General features: G+C 36.8%; 1 long non-coding RNA gene across 1 annotated transcript in view; it reads right to left on the bottom strand.

Moving 5' to 3' along the window:
* LOC118012469 overlaps positions 1–23,934 on the bottom strand; it is a 157,495-nt gene that overhangs the window by 122,878 nt on the left and 10,683 nt on the right. The window contains exon 2 of the long non-coding RNA XR_004679714.1: positions 20,009–20,059. This is a non-coding gene — a long non-coding RNA (uncharacterized LOC118012469). The remainder of the gene's footprint in view (positions 1–20,008; positions 20,060–23,934) is intronic.

The raw sequence follows: 23,934 nt of genomic DNA, 5'->3' as shown, positions 1-23,934 counted from the left end.
GATATGAAAATAGATCATGAACCCTCAAAATTCCTTTTAAGGCTATAGTTATCATCTGCATAGCTTTGTTGTTCTGTATCGTTATATTCTTTCTTCATCCCTTTTACCATATTTTTTTTAAAAAAAATCATCTACAAATTTCTTGAAAGTTAGTTGCTAACCTCCTTGCCCCTGGCTACAGTCTTCAAATTCCAACTCCAGTTTTTCCCTTCTGATACCATCGCTTTTTACCTATTTCCTTTCCTCTAGCTGATTTTTTTCCCTCTCATTTCAAATGCCCACCTGCTTTCTCTGTTCTTGAACTCAAATGCATTGTTAGCAAGCAAAGAGATGAGAGCCCTTTGTAGCTGCTGGAGGGGAGTTCTGAAGTGGTGTGGATTGTCTAGCTTCAGTTGACAGGTCACCTCAGACCAGCAGGAAAAGAAATTAGAACCTCCATCCCATGCATAGAGGCATTTGGTCTGCGAGCCTGCACTGCAGTGATAGCCCAGGACAGATTGGGGACGTGCTGAAAACTCTCAACATCCCCACTTCATGTTTGGACACAAAGAGAAAAGAGACTTGCTTTTGAAAGATAACTTCACCTTCTTGAAAAGTAAATCAAACTCAGAATCCTCCCAGACCCCAGGTAACTCGTTTTCCAAGCGTTACCCTGGCCAGGCTGTTTGACCCTACTTATTTGGTGGGAGTCCTTGGGGGCATCTCCTTTGATTGTATCCAGCTGCAGTCTAATGGCCAGCTGTCCTCTCAGCCTCTGATCAGGACCTTCCAGAGGTCTAGTCAGAAACTCCTGGTGAGTGGTATATGGTATCAGAGGCCTGAGCATGCTCCAATTTGTCACGGTGCTGATTACGTGGATGCATAACAGATGGTGTCTTGTTTCAGATGGAGATGAGTAGGTGAGAAATTGTCTGGCTACGTTGAATTTTTTTATTACAAAAAAAAAAAGAATGGGAAAAATAATCTGCAGCTGGTATGTCATTTTTACCCTCTAAGTGCAGTTTTCTTTCATTTCAGTCATAAACACCAAAAGGAAACTCAAACTCTCAGTTTGTTGCAAAACTAAGAATATCGTTTCCTCTGTTACGTGAAGTTAGGGTAGCAAACGACTTCTTTAAAAAAATTTGTATTAAAATCATTGTGTTTATTTGTCCTTTTGTCCTTTGAAATGGACAGCAAAAGAAGGGGATTCTTTGAGCAATGGTCTTTAAAGTGACGTCCAGACCAGCATCATTACTCTCACCTGGGAACCTGTTAGAGCTACAACGTCTCAAGCTCCATAACAGAATGAATGAACCTAATGAATTAAAAACTCTGGGGGTGGTGAAGGAGGTGGGACTCAGCAGTATGTATTTTCACAAGCCCTCTAGCTGATTTTGATGTACAATAAACTTGAGAACCACTGTGTTAGAATATTGAAAACTCATGAAGTGTACTGATAAGAAGCCTTTAATTTTTATTTATTTTTTTTTAATTTTATTTATTTATTCATGAGAGACAGACAGAGAGAGAGAGAGGCAGAGGGAGAAGCAGGCTCCCAAGGAGCAGGGAGCCCGATGCGGGACTCGATCCCAGGACCCTGGGATCATGACCTGAGCTGAAGGCAGACGCTTAACCATCTGAGCCACCCAGGCGCCCCAAGAAGCCTTTAATTTTTAAAAAGACTTTCAGCATCAATTCCCATGTCAGAGATACTTGTTTTGACATTTACCAAAGACATACAATGTGAGGAACCTGAAGAAAGGCTGAGGAATTTGCCCAAGTTCACATAGCCAGTAAGTGCCAGAGTTGGGATTTGGACCCAGGGAGTTGAGTTCTAGAGTGCATGCTTGCAAGTACCACTTTAGGAAGTTTTTCCCAAGTGCGGCTCAGGAAGCCAACTTTGTCCCCAGACTTAGGGGTGGGATGGGTGGCTTATATACCACATAGTCCAAGTCACCTTCTCAAAAATTTCAATAGCAGCTTATCAACATTTCATATCCTTTCTCCCTTCAAAATCTTACTGTTTTTTCTACTAAACTCATTTTACCATCTAACTTACAATATATATATTTATCTTAATTATCATCTCCTCCTCCATTAGAATGCAAGTTCCATGAAAAGAGGCATTAAAAAGTATTGTGGAAATCTTCAAACTTATATGAAAGTAGAGAAAATAGTATAATTAACACAAATTTTCCATCACCATGTTCAACAAATCCCACTAAATGGCCATTCTTGTCTCACCTTCATACCCACTCGCTCTCTATCCCCTGGATTATTTTGAAATCCTAGACAATGTGTCATTACTTCTGTAAACATTTCAGAATATATATCTAAAAGATAAGTGCTCTTAAAAATATAGGTGTAATATCATAGCTAAAACAAAATAAAAAGAAAGCTTAAAAATTTCTCAGAATCATCAATATCCTAACAGTATTTAGATTTTTAAAATTTTCCTTAAAGTTATTTACAATGTGTTTGTTTCAGTCAGGATCTAAATTGACCTACAAGCCATAGTTCGCTGACCCTTGCTATGGTATTCCATAGTCTGATTCCATTAATTGCACAATCCTGGGTCCTTAACAGGTCTTCTATTTTTGTTTGTTTGTTTGTTTCTGTAAATTGGTGGATCTAGAGGCTTGATCAGATTCAGGTTTGATTATGGGTTTTTTGTTTGTTTTTATTTTGTAAGGCAAACTATGTATTTTTTTCATGTTTCCATCAGCAAACAAAACAAATCCCAAAATAAGACAAACAAACAAACAAAAAAGATATACATCCATCATAGCCTCTATCTGTCATTTCTTAAAGATATTATTCATTGGTGATTATTACCTAGATCCATTAATTCATCAGGAGTTGAAGGACAATGATATTCTAATTTTATCATTACTTCTGTATTTATTAGCTAGAATAGTGTTATAAAAAGAAGTTTTCTTTCAACAACTCTTTGGTTTTTCAAAGTATAGTCCATATAGAAAAGGCAGAATAAATGCTTGATTATTTAGCTTTTCAAAATAATGTTTGTTTTCTAACATCCTCAAAGATAACTGAGTTTTAAAATATTAATGTAAACTCAAGATATATATATTTGAAGTTTTTTTAAGACTTATTTATTTATTTTAGAGAGAGAGAGAGAAAGCATATGTGAGCAAGGGGAGGGGTAGAGGGAGATGGAATGGGAAAGAATCTCAGGCAGACTCCTTGCTGAGCATGGAGCCTGCCGTGGGGCTTGATCTCTCGATCCTGAGATCATGACCTGAGCCAAAATCAAGAGTCGGACGCTTAACTGATTGAGCCACCTAGGTGCCCCTACATATTTGAAGTTTTTCAATCCATTGCCATTGTTATTCATTCTGCTACACAGATTTTTCATTTTTGGTCAGTGGGAGCTTTTCAACTTGGCCCTGAGTCTTTTTGACTTAATCCTATCAGTCTTTGAATGCATCCCTTGTTTTTTATGATAAGATGTTCAAGATTTATCTTACAGATTTCCTGACCCAAATTCTGAATGACCCACTTCTCCAAGGTGCCCTGGTTCTTTTTAGTGGGAAAAGGCATTTAAAGACCATTATCTGAGCACTGGAGGTGGTGTTACTCCTACTGGGTTGGTCACTGTTTCTACCTAAGCCTTTTTGGTTAACAGTTGGGAAATATTTTCTTAAGTAAAAATACATCATGAATTTATAAAGATGCTTTGAAATTTTCTGACTTAATCTTATCAATCTTCAGTCTTGTCTCCTTCCAGTTGTGCCAAATAATTGAGTTCTCAAAGACATCAACATAATTACTCATTTGATTTATTCACAATGTACACCTAATAGACTCAGAATAGCACCAGTATTACGATAAAGATGTCATTACTGAAAACAGCTTAATATTATTTTTAAGTTCTTTTGGCTTTAGGGTATTACTTCACTAGGGATATGCAACCAAATTATAGCATTTTAAAATCATTTTCAGTACTTCCTCTTCGTGTGATTATTCTGTTTCTGAGCTGTCCAGTATGGTAGCCACTAGACACTTGTGGCTATTAAATGTACATTTTAAATTAATTAGATATAATTTAAAATTTAGTTTTTGGGGTGCCTGGGTGGCTCAGTCGTTAAGCCTCTGCCTTCGGCTCAGGTCATGATCCCAGGGTTCTGGGATCGAGTCCCGCATCGGGCTCCCTGCTCCGCAGGAAGCCTGTTTCTCCCTCTCCCACTCCCCCTGCTTCTGTTCCTTCACTCGCTATGTATCTATCAAATAAATAAATAAAATCTTTAAAAAAAATAAAATTTAGTTTTTAGTAACACTAGACACATTTCAAGTGTTCAATACTCCTATGTGGCTAGAAGATACCATACTGAACAGAGCAGATGGAGAGCATATTCATCATCACAGAAAGTTCAACTGGGTAGCACTGATAGCGAGGTACATGGTTAAATTCACTTACAATCTTTTGTATTTTAAGTTTTAGAAATTCCTTTTATATTTATTTCATTTTTTGTTATTAAATGAGTACTTATGTAATTCCAAAGACAAGTCTACAAACAAGGTATATTCAAGGAAATCTAGTTTCTTTTCCTGTGCCCTCCAACCTGTTCTTTCTCTCTCTTCCTACAGGTAAAGTTTAAAAAATATGGTTTATATTTCCATTGGTTTTATTTTTAATGTAAACAAAGATATATACATATTATATATATATATATAATTATAATTCCCCTATTTTCTTAGATAAATGGTTAAATCTTATGCATTGTTTAATTGAGTAGCATTTTCTTGCAATAAAAAGCATACAAAATAATAAAACCACTAACCCTTTAGAAGGGAGGGGGGTGGGGGGATGGGTTAGCCTGGTGATGGGTATTAAAGAGGGCACGTACTGAATGGAGCACTAGGTGTTATACACAAACAATGAATCATGGAACGTTACATCAAAAACTAATGATGTAATGTATGGTGATTAACATAACATAATAAAAAAAAAAAAGAAGCAAATCAATGTTAACTTGCCATAGTAGTCTTTTTTAAAAAATGCACCTGGATAAGTGGTGAGACCAGCGAGATACTAAATCTCAGGAAAACCTAAAGTTATGGGGCAGTTTTTAACAGAATAATTTGAAGCTCAAGTTAATGATCAAAAATAAATTCTGAATATCCCAAGTGGTGAATGAAGGGTGCCATGTGTGTTGGAACACAGAGACGACCAGTTCAGCCCAAAAGGATGCCAGAAAGTGGTACTAACTTGCTCTCCAGTAAGAAAATTTCAAATCCATCGAGATGGTTGCCAACAAATGGAATTTTTTTAAAAGGGTGGAACATGTTCATATTTCCTTAGTTTTTGTCAACAACTTAACAGCTGTGTTCCAAATGGACTGAAGTTGAGCCAAAATATTGTCTGGCAGCCCTGAAAACAGAATCTGACAATAATTGATTTTCAGAGCATTCACAGTATGAATCCCAACATTCCACAGTCTGGAGAAATTGGAGAGACAAGGGGGAGGTGAACATAGATCTTTATTTTCTTAATACTGTAGATAGTATATAACCAAAGAAAATCTGAACAAGAGATTATCTTCATCATTGTGCTCCATCTCTTAAGATGAAGTGAAAGATCTCTGAGATAAGTAAAAATAAAAATATATCTCTCTGTTCGGATGTTTTCTATTGCTCTAGCAGGTGACTTGACTATTATTGTGCCACTGATTTTATGGGTGACACAAGACAGTATGCATATAAGCTTGATATTCTCTATATGAAAAATTTTTAAAAATCAGGTCTTACATCCAATACTGAGGAAGATATGGAATCCAACTCTCACAAGTTCTTGGAAACCTGTGATTCTTCCAGTGAGAAATAAATGAAATGCAAAGTATTGAAAACGTTTCCCTTAGAGATGTTCTCCAAAGTTTTTGAAAGGCATTGCAAAATAAAAAGTAGTCAGTGATATTATTTAGCAATTCAGTGTGGGGGATAGAGAATGCAACTAAGACTAACCTCAGAACATTCCTATAAACCATAAAAAACAAAAAAACAAAAAACGCATGTTCCATTCCAAATTTTGAGAGCAAGTCAACTAAGTGTACTTGAATTTCTACGTTCAATATTTACCCAACTTTTAATTAAAAAAATAAAAAACTTTTTCTATTAAAGAAAAAAAGGATCTCATTTCTTTAGTAAACAACCTGGGGCAAAATTAATTAATCACTTTGGCCCCTGGTTTTAAAATTTTAAACTTTTCCCAGCTGTCCAGAGACAGCTACATGCCAATATTTTCACTCTGTCTTACTCATCATAAATATCTACCTTCTTGGAAAATATTCCCTGTGTAAATGTGAATGAGATTGTAAGCTTTAACCCTGTACACTAAATTTTTGAACTCTGTTGACTCACTAGCCAATATTTAGTTAATTTGGAAACTATATGGCAAATCTCCTATTCATACTTTTAACGCTGATGTGGGCCAACCACTGAAAGGACAAAAAGTAAAGAGGGGAGATTGTGCTTTATTTTACATTACTAAGGTATAAATCTCTGGTGAAAAATTTGTGAACTGCAAATGTGAAGTCAAAGACTAATAAGTTGACTAATTGTTATCCTAATAGACTAAATAGACTATAGACTAATAAACTGAATGAAACTAATATAGACTAGTAAAGTTGACAAAAAGTTGAAAAACACCTTGATGGTCATCTTGTCCAATCCTCTTGTTCAGAAGAGGGAACTGAGACTCTGAGAGTTTAGAGATACGTCTTACCAATGATGTTGTAGCATGTCAGTGGCAAAATAAAACCTGACTCCCTGCCCAGAGCTATTCCCTCTCATGCCTTCACGTGCATTGTCATCTATGAGCAGGTATCTAGCTTCTTCCTGTTCAAAACAAACACTGTAAATGATCATCTTAATGAGGGTTTTCTCTGCCAGGATCACATCCTCTTTCTGATTAACATTTCCTGACATCAAGAGCACCAGCTGGGATGGGTTAGATGACCTGGGTGGTGGAGATGGTTGGTTCCCAGAGCTTTGGCTCCATGGACCTGTTGAAGGGCTCTGATCTTGGACATATTTGTTTTGTTTGCTGAAGCCAAAAATGTGCTTGTCTCATCAGCATTCTGGAAAGGTTTGCCTTTGAGTCACACTTTTCCTCCGGACCTCTTGTTCACCCACTTCACTTTTTTTTTTTCCACTTTTAATCATGATTTAACATTCATTTAACACCTTCATTGTGTCACCACACCATATACCACTCAGACATTCCACAGAATAATAATTAGAAACAACAATAAAAACTAGTATCAACTACAGTATTTGGAGCATTTAATATGTGTCTGGCAACTTATAGACTTGTATACTTTGTCAGTTAATCCTTAGAATATGCCTTTGAAATCTTACTTGGCCTCAACCTGCCCCTGGATCATCTTCATCTCGTCTTCCTCTCAGAATAGGTAGATCATAATGTGTGACTATTCTCAAGAATGGATAATCAACTCCTTGGCATCATCTCTCATGAGTTTTTATCCTCAGGCTTTGTAGCTTTTTATGGTAGGTCATTTTATCATCTCTATACAAATTTTTATATCACTATTAATATCATGCCACCCCTTCTGAAGCCCTGCTTTCTAACAACTGTTACACAAGCATTAATTCTCATAGTAGCTCTGAGGTTTACAGGCCCTTAATCAATAGGAAAATGGGGGGAGGCAAATCAGTAAACTATAGACCGGATCTCTACACTCTCAATCATATGCAGTTGAAAAAAGAAAAAATAAGTACAGTGAAAAAAGAAAGTAAGAAAGAAAAGACGGGGGAAAAAAACAGAAAAAGTTAATAATCTCTTGAATACACTGACACAAAATTATAAACAAATGAAATTGAGCATGATTGCCAGATACAAATCACCCTTTCAAGATTCTCAAGCCCACTTGATGTTAAAGAAACTCATGTGATCATGCTAACAGATGTGATGGAGGCAAAAACAGCTATGTTAAATGGACAAAGACAGTGCCAAAAGCCTTTAAGAAATCAGAAAAAGGAATTCAAGAATCAGTCCTGGCTAAATAACAGAGAGCTGATGTGAAGATTGCAAATGTGATGAATATGCTGTGACCACCTCTAACAACACATACTGCTCTGCTCTGGGGAGAAAAACTAGAATTTTGTCATTCTATAGGAACTACAGGCCCTGAAAGACAGCATCTTCTAAGTAGAGGATTAGGTTCTCAAAACAGGGAAAAAGCATGAATCTAGGTCTCTGATTAACCTGAGGCCGAAGAGGAAGGAAAGAGTATATGCCTTGTTCAAGTAATGGCTAATACTGACACTGCTCTCCCCGGTGTGTTTCTCACAATACTCTTCAATGCAGACCAATGGCCTAATATCGAAGCACAATGCTGTTCAAGTAATTCTGCAGAGAGGAAAAGGATCACATTTATTTATACAACCTCCTCTATTATACTGCTTAATCTGAAAATTGATTTTAAAATAACTGGAGGAATATATGAAATGAATACCTTTCTGTAATTCCATCATAAATATTGTTTCTTTAACTATATTTCTGCAAAAAGTAGAGCTGTAGTAAGTTCAAGGTTTTACTTTTAGGAAGTTACCTGGAAGGAAATTAATTATATTTTGACAAACAGCAATATGGGTTTTGAAAATGAATAAATGTGAATGAGTCAAAGATTGTTGATTTTCTAGCAAGACAAGAAAAAGAACTAAATCTATTGACTTATTTTATGGAATGGCAGGCTTGCAGATATATTTTTAAAATATTTTAATTATTAGGGGCACCTGGGTGGCTCAGTTGTTAAGCGTCTGCCTTCGGCTCAGGTCATGACTCCAGGGTCCTGGGATCAAGTCCCTCTTTGGGTTCCCTGCTCAGCGGGAGGCCTGCTTCTCCCTCTCTCACTCCCCTTGCTTGTGTTCCTTCTCACCCTGTGTCTCTCTCTGTCAAATAAATAAATAAAATCTTTAAAAAATATTTTAATAATTATTTTTTAAAAACTCTAAAAATCCTTCAGATTGTCACTCATAATAAAAATTAACAAGAGTATATAGTAGTGATGTTATTATAATATAAGAAATATTTAAAGGGTAGGTAGTTTGCCTTGCCTTCTCTGGGCATCAAAAATAAGAAATTTCAGCAACCTAAGTGTAAATAGATAGATGAATGGATAAAGAAAATGTGATACACACAGGCACACAATGGAATATTACTCAGCCACAAAAACGAATCAGAGCTTGCCATTTGCAGCAACATGGATGGACCTAGAGGGTATTATCCTAAGTGAAATAATTCAGACAGAGAAAGAATACCATATGATTTCACTTATACGTGGAATCTAAAAACAAAAAGAAATGAACAAACAAAAAAACAAAAAAAACAGAAACAGAATCAGAAATACAAAGAACAAACTGGTGGTTTTGGTGGGTGGAGGGGGGGTTGAAGGGATGGGCGAAATAAGTGATGGGGATTAAAAGGTACAAACTTCCAGTTATAAAACAAATAGATCACAAGGATGAAAAATATAGCATGTGGAACATAGTCAATAATATTGTAATAATGATAGATGGTAACTACACATACTATGATGGGCACTGAGTAATGTATAGAATTGTTGAATCACTCTGTTGTACCACTAAAACTAATATAACACTGTATTTCAACTATACCTCAGTTAAAAAAAAGTCATACTGAGATAGCCTCTGAAATGACACCCTCTCTTCCCCCACCAGACCATTATCTCCTAACATTGCAATTCTTCAAACTAAGATAAAAAATACCCCACCTCACATGGGGCAGGGGATTATAAATCCCAAGGTAATCTACAGAATCAGAAATTACAGATGGGGGGTCCTGAAATATGGGAACATATACAGAAAGTTTGTTGTATGAAAGCTAAGATTGAAACATAATGGGTGGTAGGAGTTTTGTTTAAAAAATTAGGGTATAGTCATACAATAAAAACTTGGCAGTCATTTAAAAGAATGAGTAGCTCTTTATGTACTAGTGTAGAACAGTGACCTGTGTATACTGTTAAGTGCATAAGTTCAAGTGACCAAATAGTATGCCTATTAGGATCTCAGTTTATACCTATATACACACATGTGCAAGCTTTTGACTGAAAGAGAAAAGGTCTATTAGCAGAACTTACTTCTGGAAAGTGGGATTGGGTATTTACAGCCTTCTCTACTACTTAATTTTTTCTCTAAACAAGCATGATCTTCTTAATTAAAAAAAAAAACCCAGTAATAATAAAAAGAAAGCATATAATGGATGCACACTCTAGGAGTACCATAGGCTTGCAAAACCTTTGTGGAAGACTAATTGACAATGTCTATCAAAAGTTTTAAATATCACAGTACTTTTAACCAGCTAACTAGTTCATTCCTGGGGATTGATTGTAGAGAAGAAAATCTCAGCTTTAAAAAATTTTTTTTTTAATTAAAAGAATTAGAAATTATATGAGACTCTTTGTGTTTATGTTCAACTATGAATAAATAGAAATATGGATGAATAGATGATGAAAAAATAGATATAAAAATTATAGGATGAAATGTCTGAAGTGAATCACAAGAAGACTTCAAGACCCTGCCTCTGCCATTAACAAAGCTTCCCAGAAATATGAACAGAGATCTTAGAATCAAGGAGGAAAATTTAAAAGTTTCAGGAAAAGAAGGAAACTTTGGAGCCTGCCCTTGCCACGTCTCCAGAAGTTCAAATTCGCCTTGGCCAGTTTATATCATGAGACAGGGAGGAGTCATACATTTAGCCTTTTTCGGGGTTGAGCTGAGTTAAGCCTGGTGCTCTCACCTGCTGAGCTATGAGTAAGGGTGCTCGCTGCCCAGGATGCCTTTAACCCTACAGAACACCAAGAACCCACCTGTCCTATCTAAATTCTTCCAGTGTGTGGATCTTAGCACCTCCCACCAAGCCAAGTTTCTTTGTTTTTTAACAAACCTATCAAGTGATGGACTTTAACCCAAACAGGACATCACAACTAGGAGATAAAACTAAAGCTTGGTTACCATATAATAGGAACGAGAAGGAAATAAGGTAACACGATGTGGTAGATATCCAGGTGCCGATTCCTGGAAATTGTGAATGTTACCTCATACGGCAAAGGGACTTTGGGGACGTAATTAAACTAAGTATCTTGAGATGAGATTATCCTGGGTTATCAGGGTGCCCCCTAAACGTAATCACAAGTATCCTAAAGGAGGGACACAGAAGGAAATTTGACCACAGAAGGTGATGTGACAATGGAAGCAAGATACATCCCTGGCTTTAAGGATAGAACAAGGGGCCAGATGAAGGATGCAGACAGCTTCCAGGAACTAGATGAAGCAAGTCATCATGGATTTTGTCCTGAGGGCTCCAGAGGGAACCAGCTTTGCTACTGCCTTGACTTTAGTCCACTGAAACTGACTTTGGATTTCTGACATCCAGAACTGTAGGAGCATAAATTTGTGCTATTGAAGCCACTAAGTCTGTGGTCATTTGTTACAGCAGCAACAGGAAGTAAATACACATGGTGATCAAGAGCATGGCCTCCAGTGTCAGGGATATCTGAATTAGAAAACTGACTCTGACCCTTACTGACCTGGTGACCTTGAAACTGGATTTAATTTCCAGAAGCTTTAGCTTCCTCATGTTTTGAGCAATTAATGAGATGATTCATGGGAAGTGTTTAAGCACAGATGATGGCCCAGAACGTGTGCAACTAATGGAAGCTAATATTATTAGGAAGGAAAGGAACTGAAGATGATTGAATCCAGCTAAGTCCCTGGCACTTTTTGGCTCCTTTCTCAGGGAAGTCCCATGACAATCCTGAGAGGCAAGTATTTCTGTTCTAGTCATTTTACAAATTGGGCAACTGAGATTCAGATTAAGATTAAATTATTTGTGTAGCTGGTTATAGTCTATATTTATCGTCCAACATTCCCTGTCTCTCTGTTGAAACTCTGACAATAAAATCCTTCACAGACATTTTTTCCAGACCAAAGCAAATTCAAGATGAATGTACCAAATGCAGTTGGTGAATAGAGGGTGGTGTCAGGAATCTGGCAAACCTAGGTCCCCACCCTTCCTCTGTGCCAAATTCCTCCTCATGGCCTTTTCTGTCCCTCCTTCTTCATAGGTAAACATAAATTGGTTGAAATATTAACCATGAGATAACTATCTGACCTTTAAAAAATTCTCTAAACAAATCTAATAGTGGCATTTTTAATAAAGTATTTTTTACTTCAGGTCTTTAGATTCCTCAGCAATTTTTTTGCCAACTTGATTTTGCAGAATAAAAAGACGCTATGAACTCTTACTGAATTACAGCATTTTGATTGAAATATTGACTATATCATTTCAGCAACAGAATCTCCACCCTAATCTTAGAATCAGCACGATTCTTTTTTTCTTTTAAAAAGATGCACTAATAGAGGGTTGGGGAGAATTAAAAGAATATTATTCTCTGGTCTTTATAGTAAATGAAGTAAAAGTCCCTATGATGACCATAAAGACATTGTTAGAGGGTAACAGGTTATAAAAGTTCATTCACAAACTTACCAACACCATGTCTGTTTCTTTGGGGACATAGAGATTGTTGTAGGATGTGAATCTTGGTGTGTTCATAATTGGACCCTTAACATAGACACAACTCATATCTTCAGAATATTCTCTACTGTGGCAACTGAGACTATTCAGACTTTCCCTCCTTGTTAGGAATGCTGAAGGATTTAAACTCTCCAAACAGCAAAGTGGCCTAGATTCAGGGGACTTAGATTCAGCAGTCTGAATCTAAAGATGCCTTGAGTTCACTTCCAATTCCAAAATGCTATGTTTTAATTGTCTTCTGACTCATCAGTTAATCTGCTTTTTGCTACATTGGCAGGGTTCTTAGTAACTACATGATGTTCCAGAAGCCAAGGAGAGATGAGGTGACTTATCTCAAGTCCTACAGCTGGGCACCTATAGAACAAATACTAGAACTCAGGCCTTCCAAATCTTATAGTCACTCCTCTCTTTCTATACCATCTGTAAACTACAGCATCCTTTACCCAAAAACAGCAAGGTGCAGATGTTTGATAATAAGCTGTCTGTAAACTAAAGTTTCATGCTATAAAAACTGTCATGGCAGGTTTGCCCAGAGGAAGTAGTACTTGTCTTTCCATTGTATTTATAGGGGTTAGCCCAGGTTTTTTTTTTTTTTTTTAATATAGAAGAAAGTAAATGGTCCTCAAAAGTATTCTATAACTTGTAGAACTTGCAAGGAATCATGGATCAATGAAAAGCCACTAACCTAGGAATCAATCTTGACCCTGTGATTACTAAGCTGTGAAACCTCATTCTAGATACTTAACTTCTCTGAACTGTAGTTTTTCTCATCTATAAAATAGAATCTATTTTACAGGGTTGTTTTTTAAGTTCAATAAAAATGACAACACTAGTTAGTATCACATTTTTTATTACAGTGGGTTGGGCATTCTGCTAACCACTTCACCAATGTAACTTCATTTTATTCTCAATAACCCTAAGAGGTAGGTCCTATTTTTATTCCCATTTTATAGATCAAGAATTAATCTTGATTGCTTAAGTCATTTGCTTAAGAACGCACAGCTAATTCCAAGTCCTCTTCACCTGTACATGAAAGTAGTTTATAAAAAATGAAGGGCCATAATATACAAATCATATATTCTTCCGGATTGTCCCTAAGATGGCTATAGTGGATAAAATGATATTCACGTCTATGGCTGGAACAACCTCTGGGATAGTAAATTAGAACAACCACTTGCCTTCCCTTCCTTCCTATTCCTACATTGTCAGCAGATTAGGCATGAATGAAGAAAGCTGATGAGAAAGTAGATGTGTTTGCTGGTAGGAGACCATATGCTCCTAAAGGCAAGGACTGTGATATATCTCTGTGTTATATGCTGTGCTTAGTGTTGCATACTGAGTGCCTTGCCCAATGTCCTGCTCAGGGTGATGTTTGATAATATTTTTTGAATGAATAAACACAATTATAAGTACCTACTAGGATAGATTTGAAACTTTTAGACATGCAACCTACCCATAATGCTGACACCTGTCACTAAGAACAAATTGAGTGTGGCTGAGACAGTGCTAGGTGGTCACCAAACTCTGGGTCTGTTTCTTCCAGGGCATACAACCAGACTATATTTTTCAACCTCTCCTTTAATTACGTGTGGGGTCTTACAACTTAGATCCAGTCGATGAAGTAGGAACAAAAGGGAACAGCTCCAGGCCTGGCCTCCAAAACCTCACAAGTGATTCTCTAACCCTCTTACCCTTCCTGCCCACTGAAGGCAGAGAATCCAGTAGTGAAATCCAGAACACTAGGATATGGTGAAGCCACTAGGTGGAAGGACTGTTGTCCCTGAGTGCATGGAGAAGGATACCCCTGTCCCTCCCACCACCAACTCATGTTGGACTCCAGCCAGTGTGAGAAATAAACTTTCAATGTATTAAGCCACTGAGATTTACCCTCCCCCGGCTTTATTGAGTTGAGGTATGATTGACAAACACAAATTGTATATATTTAAGATGTACAATGTGATGTATTGATATATGTATACATGGTGAAATAATTACCATAACCAAGTTAACACATATATCACTTTATATAGCTACCTTTCTTTGTGTGTGGTGAGAAGACTTAGGGTCTACTCTTAGCGAATTTCAAGTACACAATACAGTATTGTTAACCATATTCATCATGCTGTACCCAGATCCCCAGAACTTATTCCTATTTAACTGAAAGTTTGTACCCTTTGACCAGCATCTCCCCTATTTCCCCCACACTCCATCCCCTGCAACCACTCTCTGCTTTTATAAGTTCAGCTCTTTTAGATTCCACATGTAAATGAGATCATGTAGTATTTGTCTTTCTGTGTCTGGCTTATTTCACTAAGGATAATGTCTTCTAAGTTCATCCCACATTGTCACAAATGTCAGGATTTCCTTCTTTTTTAAGGCTGAATAATATATTTCTGTGTTTGTATCTGTATCTATATCTCTATATATCATATTTTCTTTAACCATTGATCTGATAGACACTTAGGTTGTCTTCACGCCTTGGCTCTATTAAATAATGCTGCAAGGAACCTAGGAGTGCAAATATCTCTTTGAAATATTGATTTCATTTCCTTCAGATACATAGCCAGAAGTAGGATTCCTGGATCACATGGTAGTTCTATTTTTAACCTTTGGAGGAAGCCCTATACTGTTTTCCACAGTTGCTACACCGATTCATATTCCCACTGACAGTGTGTAAGACTTCTCTTTTCTCTACATGCTCCCTAACACTATCTTTTGACTTTTTGATAATAGCCATAACAAGTGTGAAGTGATATCTCATTGTGGTTTTGATTTGCATTTCCAGTCACCCAAGGTGATGTGGAGCACCTTTTCATACACCTGTTGGTCATTTGTATGTCTTCTTTGGAAAAATGTCTCTTCAGGTCTTTTGCCCATTTTTAAATTGAGTTACTTAGTATTTTACTATTGAGTTGTATGAGTTTCTTACATATTTTGGATATTAGCCCCTAATCAGATGTATGGTATGTAAATATTTTCTCCCATTCTGTAGGTTGCCTTTTTGTTTTGCTGATTGTTTCCTTAGCTGGGCAGAATTTTTTTAGTTTGATATAGTCCACTTGTTTATTTTTGCTTCTGTTGCCTGCGCTTTTGGTATTACATCCAAAAAATACCACTGAGAATTTTGGAGCCATTGTTAGAGCAATTTGCTACCCTTCTCTTTTTCATTTACTTTCATACGCTCAGACTGCCTTCACGTGACTTGCTTCCCCCACTTATTCCCTATTGTTGTTGTTTACCTTAATAAAGCTCCACCTGCGTAAAAATATTTAGAACGGTCTACTTAGCTGAGTAGTAATACAGAAACAAAAACTCTAGCAAAATATATACTAAACTTTCTGGGATCTTGGAAGTGGATCAAAATAATATTTTTACTGTTTTTTAGGTCACGATGGTTGTAAAAACATCACACTCTGCCACGCCTTTATGTTTTTGCATTCTGTTGTTCCCTCCTCCCAGAATGCCTACCTCCTTTATTTTTTTTTGAATAAACAGCTTCTCAATCTTCAAGTCTTGCTCAAGAATCATATTCCTAGCATGAACTCTTCTGACCCTTACAGACAGAACCAAAATATCCTTTGTCTCTGTTCCATAGCATACTACAGTAATTCTAATCTGCTTATTTATAACTTGTGTCCTCTTTTAAAAAGCCAGAGAGCTCTTTGAGGGCACGTACTTGGTGCTGTCCATCTGAGCACCCTCAGGGCCTAGAAAGATGTACTATACTTATTGGGCTCAATAAATGTTTGATGTTTCCATTAAGTGGCTCTCAAAGTATAGCCTGTGAAAACATAGGGGCTCCATAGAACTTCTCGAGGGTCTGTGAGGTCAAAACTATTTTTAGATCAATATAAAGGTGTCATTTTCCTTTCTTACAGTGTTGACTTTTGCACTGATATAGCAAAAACAGTGATGGGTAAGATGACTAGGGTCAGAACTAAATCAAGTCAGTGGTAACAAACCCTATTAGTGGTCATTGTATTCTTCACTGCCATGCCCTTGCAGGGAATATAGTGTCAGTTCCACTTAGCAATGTCTTTGAGAAAGCAGCAAAAATACTAATTTTATTAAATTGTGACCCTTAAGACATGTCTTTCTAATATTCTGAATGATGAAATGGCATAGAGGGATTAAAAGCACTTCTGCTGCATTCTGCAGACTGGGATTTTCTCAAGGAAAATCCCTTGTTTGATTGAATTGTGAGCTGAACTAGCTACCTTTTTTCCTAGAAAGAACCACTGACAGGTATACCATAGCTATTCAGACTTAGGAGTTTGGCAGAAATTGTCACATAATTGAATAGAGTAAGCCTGCTACTTCAAGGAATACAACTGACAGTATATGTTGCAAATGATAAAATTCAAGTTTTCAAGTAAAACAATTAGAATTTTGGAAAAAACTCATATCTTCCATGTTGTACTTGAGAGCTTCCTAATACTTAAAAACTTTCCTGATGAGATCAGTGGTGATATTTGTGAGTTTTGATATTCTATGATAAAATGTGTCAACCTTTAGAGATCTGTGTATTAGTTCTAGTCCCCTGAAAAGCAGATGTTAAAATGGAATTAGACACTCAAGAGAGTTATTGACGAGAGAGAGAGAGAGAGAGTTATTGATGGAAATGCCTCTGAAGGGTAAGGAGAAAGAGCCAGAGAAGGCACCGAAGGCCTTCAGACCACAATGTTAGGTCTGACATCTGTGAAGGAGGAAGGAAGGAAGGAAGGCAAGTGGTTAGGGTCAGAAGAGTTTCAGACTACAGTGCAGTTTCAGAAATGTTTCTGATAAGCTATTGGCAAATTCTATAGTCAATATCACCAGCTTAAGCAGGTCTGCATCTCACAGGTATGGGACTGCATTAGTGCTTCTACTATGCTTATTCCTTGGCTGGGAGCAGCCATGGGAAGCTTGACATTTATTCAAATGTAGTGGTGGATCCAGAAAGGCAGAAGCAGATGCTGTGAGTCAATTATATTCCCTGCAGTAGGAGAGCTCGGCAGTGCATTTTCATGCCCACCAGAATCCCTAAACTCAGTAAACTGATATTTTTTGAACAACCAATGCATGATGTTACACGATCATTCATGGATAAAATATTCACCTAAACTGAGTGCAAAGAGCTCATTGATATGAACTATGGTTTCAGATTCCACAATGCAACAAATTTAAGTATCCTTTAATACTTAAGAAACCACCATTTGGTGGGATTTGATGTAGCATCAAAGAATAGCCATTATTATCTAAAAAAGCTGTTAAATGTTGCTCCTTTTTTTAACCACGTATATGTGTGTCATCAGATTTGCTTTATATACCGTACTTCAACAAAAAGAACATCTCAACGGAATGGATGAGAAGCAAATATGAGAATATAGATATCTTCTGTTAAGCAAGATATTAAAGAGATTTGAAAAAAATGTAAAACCTTCTCATTAGTTACTTTCCTGAAAAATACTTTTCATTAAAATGTTATGTATGCTACCCGGTGATAGAGTTGTTACTGTTATTTTTTAAATAAATTGACCGCAAAAATGAGGAGGGCACATTCTGCATGGAGCACTGGGTGTTGTGCACAAACAATGAATCATGGAACACTTCATCTAAAACTAATGATGTAATGTATGGGGATTAACATAAGAATAAAAAAAATAAAAAAAAATAAATGAATAAATAGATCAACATTTTGAAAGTTTCTCAGTTTTAATTTTGAATACAACAAAAGTAAATAAATATTATTCATATAATAAAAACCCTCTGAGGTCCTCAATAAATTTTAAGAGTGTAAATTAGACCTGAGAGAAAAATATTTGAGGACCATTGCATCAAGGAATCATTACATGTGTCATAAGCAGTGAAACAATGTCAGTACACCATAGAAGCAGGCAGAGAGCATGATGATTAAGGGAATGGCTCTAGAGTAAGAAAACCAGAGTTTGGATTTTGGCCTCAGTATTTACTAAAGGGCATCTTTGGACAAATGAATTAAGCTCTCTGAGCCTCTATGTCCTCATATATAAATCATAATATTTACTTCATATGATTGTTGTAAAGATTAAACCAGATATAAAGTGTTCATTATAATTGAGGTAAAGCAGCAAAAGCATAGTAAAATTTAAACCCCCTGTGATTATTGATAATATTATTCCATGGCTAAGAATTTTTCTCCCATAAAAAAAGCAAAATCAACATCCATTCACTTTTCCTTGAATATTTCCTTGAATATTAAATAATCCTTGAATGCTCTGTATCAGAACTATCTAAAGTGCTTATTTAAAATGCAGAAGACCAAGGCATCAGATTCACTCAAGTCTTTAGCAATTGCTACTTTCCATACAAATATCTGAATCTCAAACTCCTATCTCATTTCTCACACACATACACACACACACATACACGCACACACACACACACACTCAAACTGATCAGAATCCTAAACTATGAAACCACTAGAAAAAGAATGGGTGAATACCTTTGCAATTTCATGGAAAGAAAAAGTCTCTTAAAACAATCCCCCAAGGGCGCCTGGGTGGCTCAGTTGGTTAAGCGACTGCCTTCGGCTCAGGTCATGATCCTGGAGTCCTAGGATCGAGTCCCACATCAGGCTCCCAGCTCAGCGGGGAGCCTGTTTCTCCCTCTGACCCTCCCCCCCTCATGTGCTCTCTCTCTCTCAAATAAATAAAATCTTAAAAAAAAAATCCCCCAAAATCACTAACATAAAAGAAAAATTGATAAACAATCAATATTAGAAATGTCTACTTAACAAAAGCAATCTTTAAAAAAAATGAAAAACTACAGCCTGGGGAAAATATTTGTAACATTATCTGACAAAAAAACTTCTACCTGGAATATACAAGAACTCATAAAAATGAATAATCAAAAGACAAAGATGTCCAAGTGATTTGAACAGACACGTCAGGGAATAAGATATTGCAAATGACCAAAAGATAGATAAAAAGGTGCTCAACATTTTTAATTAGATTAAAAAAATTTAACAACACCAAATGTTGTTGAAGATATGGAGCAACTGGAACTCTCTTGCATTATCATTGAGAGTATAAAATGATGCACTCATTTTGGAGAAGTATCTAGTGACTTTTTTATAAACTTATTTTTTTATTTTGTGATTTTGTGATTTTTTTATAACTTTGAATACGTATCTATTCTATGAGTCAGACGTTCCTTCTTAGGTATTTGCCAAAGAGAAACAAAAACTTATGTTCATAAAAAGAAATGTATAAGAATGTTTACAGCAGACTTATTCATAACAGTAAAAAACTGAAAACAATCTAAATATCAAAGCAAAATAAAAATCTGTGGTTTAAGCAATGGGATATTAGCAATTAAAAAAGAAACTACCTATTGCCACATACAATGTGGATGAATCCTTCCCAAAATATTATGTTGAACAAAAGAAGCCAGACACAAAACTGTACTTACCCTAGGATTCCAGTTATACAAAATCCAAGAAGGGACTGAGGAAATCAGTGACTAGAATCAGAAATTGGGGAAGAGTAGGTTAGGGGAAATGGAATTTTCTAGAAAGGTGCACAAGGGAACTCCCTGTGGTGATAGAAATATTTTATATCTTGTTTTGGAAAGTAGTTATATGGATGTATGTAATTGTTAAAACTCATTAAACTGAATTTCAAGATACTTGTATTTCATTTGTGTTAACCATATGTCAACAAAATATATTAAAAGGAAGAAGAAGGAGGAGGAGATGAAGAGGAAAGAGCAGGTGGGAGGAGGAAGACAATGGCAACAGCAGGTGTCTGGGCCTGATTGCAGATCTAGTAAATAAAAAGATCAAGCTCAGGTTCTCTCTGATAAACTTTTCTTAACTTCCCAAAATGTTGCTGTGATTAGGTTTCTGGGGAACTTTCCCCTCTGTTAACATCCTCAGCCATGAAGATGTTCCTTACAGCGTTGCCCTAGGAGCAGCCCAGCCCATGAAATACCTGAGCACCTGTGACAGGAGAACTTCCATCAGAGGGGAAGCATCAGGAGCCATCCACCCTTGGCCTCAGAATGAGGATGAGCATCCAGAGGGCAGTCCAGGGCCAGGCTAGGGTCACAGAAGTGTGAAGGGATTCTGGGCTTTTCTAACAAAGCCCATAAAGCCAGAAGCTTAGGAAAGCAAACTGGACCATTGTTTCCAGGATGCCTGGCTTTAAGCCCAGGCACAGCCCTCCACTCAAGCAAATGGGTGTAATCCTGCTTTCACAAAACTTCTTCCCAAAATCTAACACAAGGTCCTCCCAGCACCAGATGTTAAACCAGGTGAAATGAAGGATTCAGCAGCCTCTAGCCAGATCTCTGAAAAGAAAGCCACGCTATTGGCAGAGACCGTGAAAACAAAGGCAGCCTACAAAACCTGAATATGTTTTTGTCACATTTTCTATTTAAAGGCATTGTGCAATCTCAAAAAATTGAGGTCCAAGCTTCTGCACAGCTTGAATTAAGAGCTGAGTCACTCATTCCATTGATTGCATGTTCTAAATGGATGGGCACAGTTCTACTGAGAATAACAAAATTGCATTTTATCCATGCATTTTATCCATGGGTAGCCAAGTCGATAGTAGTCAAAAAGTTTTGAATGCCCATTATATGGCAGGCACCTGTGAAGCAATGCATATGAATCATCTCACTTAATATTCATAGCAAACTAACTATGAGGCAGAGATTATTATAATTGCTATTTTACAGACGTGAAAACTGAGGCTAAGGAAGTTAAATAACAGACTTTATGTCATATTAGCTAGATATTAAGACCCAGGTGGTTTACCCATGAGTCACTCATTTCTTCAACAAATTTACCCACTGAGTAAATATATTAAACATCTATTATAAGGCAGACTCTACTCTTGGCACTGAAAATATAATGACAAATCAAAGTCCCTACCCTCATGGAGCTCACATTGCAGGGGAGAAGACAGAATGAGTGAATGAATAAAAATGTTTCTGATATAAAAAGTGTGGTAAGGGATAAAAGTGATGGCATGTCCTGAAAATAATATAACACTGTATGTTAACTACACTGGAATTAAAATAAAATAAGATAAAATAAAATAAATAGAAAATAAAATCCTAATTCTCAAAAAAAAGTGATGGTGTCTTGTGTGAAACTTAGCTAGATAAGATGGTCTTAAAGAGCTCTTTGCAGAGGAATTTTTGTAATGAGACACATCCAAAGGTAAGAAGCCAGCCAGGCACACATTTTCAGGGAAAGAACCCTAGGGGGTGGCAAATGCTTATAGTGAATGATTGTCACATTAAAGGGATAGGAAGGAGGCAACTGGGACTAACGAAGGTAAGCTAAGGGGGAGACTAGAAGAAAATGCAATAAAAAATGTTCCCAGGGGCATATCTGGCAGGACGTTTGGAAGATTTTATTCTGAGGCTGATAGGGAGCCTTGGAAGGTTTTGAGCAGGGGAGGGAATGGTTTGCTAACTGTAGGGAAACCAGACTTGGGAGGGGGCTCAGTGAGAAAGGGAGCAGGGAGATCAGTCAGGAGGCTGCAACAACAGTGCAAGCTAGGCATATGGCAGAGGCAGAAGTGAGAAGTAGTTGAATTGAGGATATACTTTGAATATAGAGTCATGGGATTTGCTTCAAGATTGTGTATGAGGTGTGAGTCAAGGATGACAATGAGGATTTTTAACTATTATACTGCGTCTCCTCCATGTGCTCACCAAAGAGTGGATGTTATTTCCACCTTCCAGAAAAAGGGAATGAGAATCCAGAGAAACACCTTCCCTAGAGATGAGCAAACTACTGCCTCTAGAGAAACCAACACACAACTAGCTTTCCTAGTTGGATCTTAGCATTGTGATCAGAAAACTCCAGGTTGTTATAGTATAAGGAAAACTGGACTAGCAAGAAAAGTGGGCTGTGCTTCTGATTCAACCACTGAAGGAGTTTGTGACTCCAGAAATATGCCTAAGCCCTCTGGCTTCATTTACTTTAATAATGAAATAGGCATAATGATTTGTCTCCTACATACTCATCAGGTTGTTCTGAAGATTAAATTAAATAGATAAAAGTATCCTAAAAATTCTAAAGTGTAGCATACTGCAGTACATAATAAGAATTTTTTCTTCCCAGATTTAGTATGTCTGTGTATTGTTAATAGTGAAGTTAGATTTTGTTACATAAATTTCATAATCTGAGTTTTCATACACTTGCAATTGGGACTTGTATGCATGCTAACAGACTTCCTTTTCAGTTACAGGAAAACAAAAACAAAACCCCCAAACCTCCATACTCCATACTTGTTTTTTCATGCACATGTGGCTTTCTCTTCCTTTCCAAGCCAGGTCAATTGATCTGTGTTCTAGTATCAGCTCTGCTGTCCACATATTCTTTGTAGCATGTGATTATTTTTGATTATATGAAAACTATGGTGGGGAAATTTAAAATAAATCATGAAAATTACAATGACAAGGAAGATAAAATAAACGAAATAAAATGTTTGAGCTTTAAAAGTAAAGTTAGAAGTTTGAATCAGAGAAATTGCAGCCTCCACATTCAAAGAATATTAGGGCTAGGTAATTCCACAGTGAGAACACATTAGACTGTTCAGAGGAATGTCCACACAAGCAGGAATCTGAGTGCTTCCTGATTTACAAAACCAAACTCAGAGCCTACTGTGTTAACCCATTAAAGTATCAGGTACCATTCACTTTCCATTTCACAAGTAACTGAAATTCACAGCAATTTCCAGGAGGTCCACACCGATACAATTGTGAAATCAAGTGGGTGACTTCCTTCTCCATAATTCACATTGATGTTTACTTCCTCTTAGAATGTGCATTATATAAAAAGTTGCCTACATATTTAGATTTTGTCAATATAGTCATTCTAAAATTTAAAGGGCTGGAGATAATCATCTTGGACCCTGCACCTTTAGACTTACTGTTTGTATCTAAACAATTATGTGAAGACGTTACTAGCAGAGAAAAAAAGACTGATTTACTAGCTCCTATTAAAACAAACAAACAAACAAACAAACAAACAAGGACTAGAGAAAGAGAGTCCCTGATTTAGGAACTATGATATACAAGTAACCTTTCCATGCCTTTCCTGTTTCTACCTATGTTGCTCATTTCTTCCGATTTCCCACACTACTCCTCTAGCCTCCTCCACCTGGCTTCTTGCTCATTTCACTGCCATAAGTTATGCTATATATTAGCCAGGTGCTCTCTCTCTCTCTCTCTCACACACACACACACACATACCTGATATCACTGTATCTAGAAGCAAAGGGAAGGAACTTTGGAGATTCAAGGAAGTTTTAGTTTTAGATAGATAAGAATCATGAAAAAGATAAGCAGCTTACTTTGAGGACAAAAACACTGGAAGA

The sequence above is a fragment of the Mirounga leonina genome, unplaced genomic scaffold (assembly GCF_011800145.1).
Source record: "Mirounga leonina isolate KUSES-001 unplaced genomic scaffold, KU_Mleo_1.0 Mir_151, whole genome shotgun sequence".
NCBI classification, from domain to species: domain Eukaryota; kingdom Metazoa; phylum Chordata; class Mammalia; order Carnivora; family Phocidae; genus Mirounga; species Mirounga leonina.
Note: the sequence above shows the minus strand (reverse complement) of the source record. Positions and strands in the feature narration are given on the sequence as shown.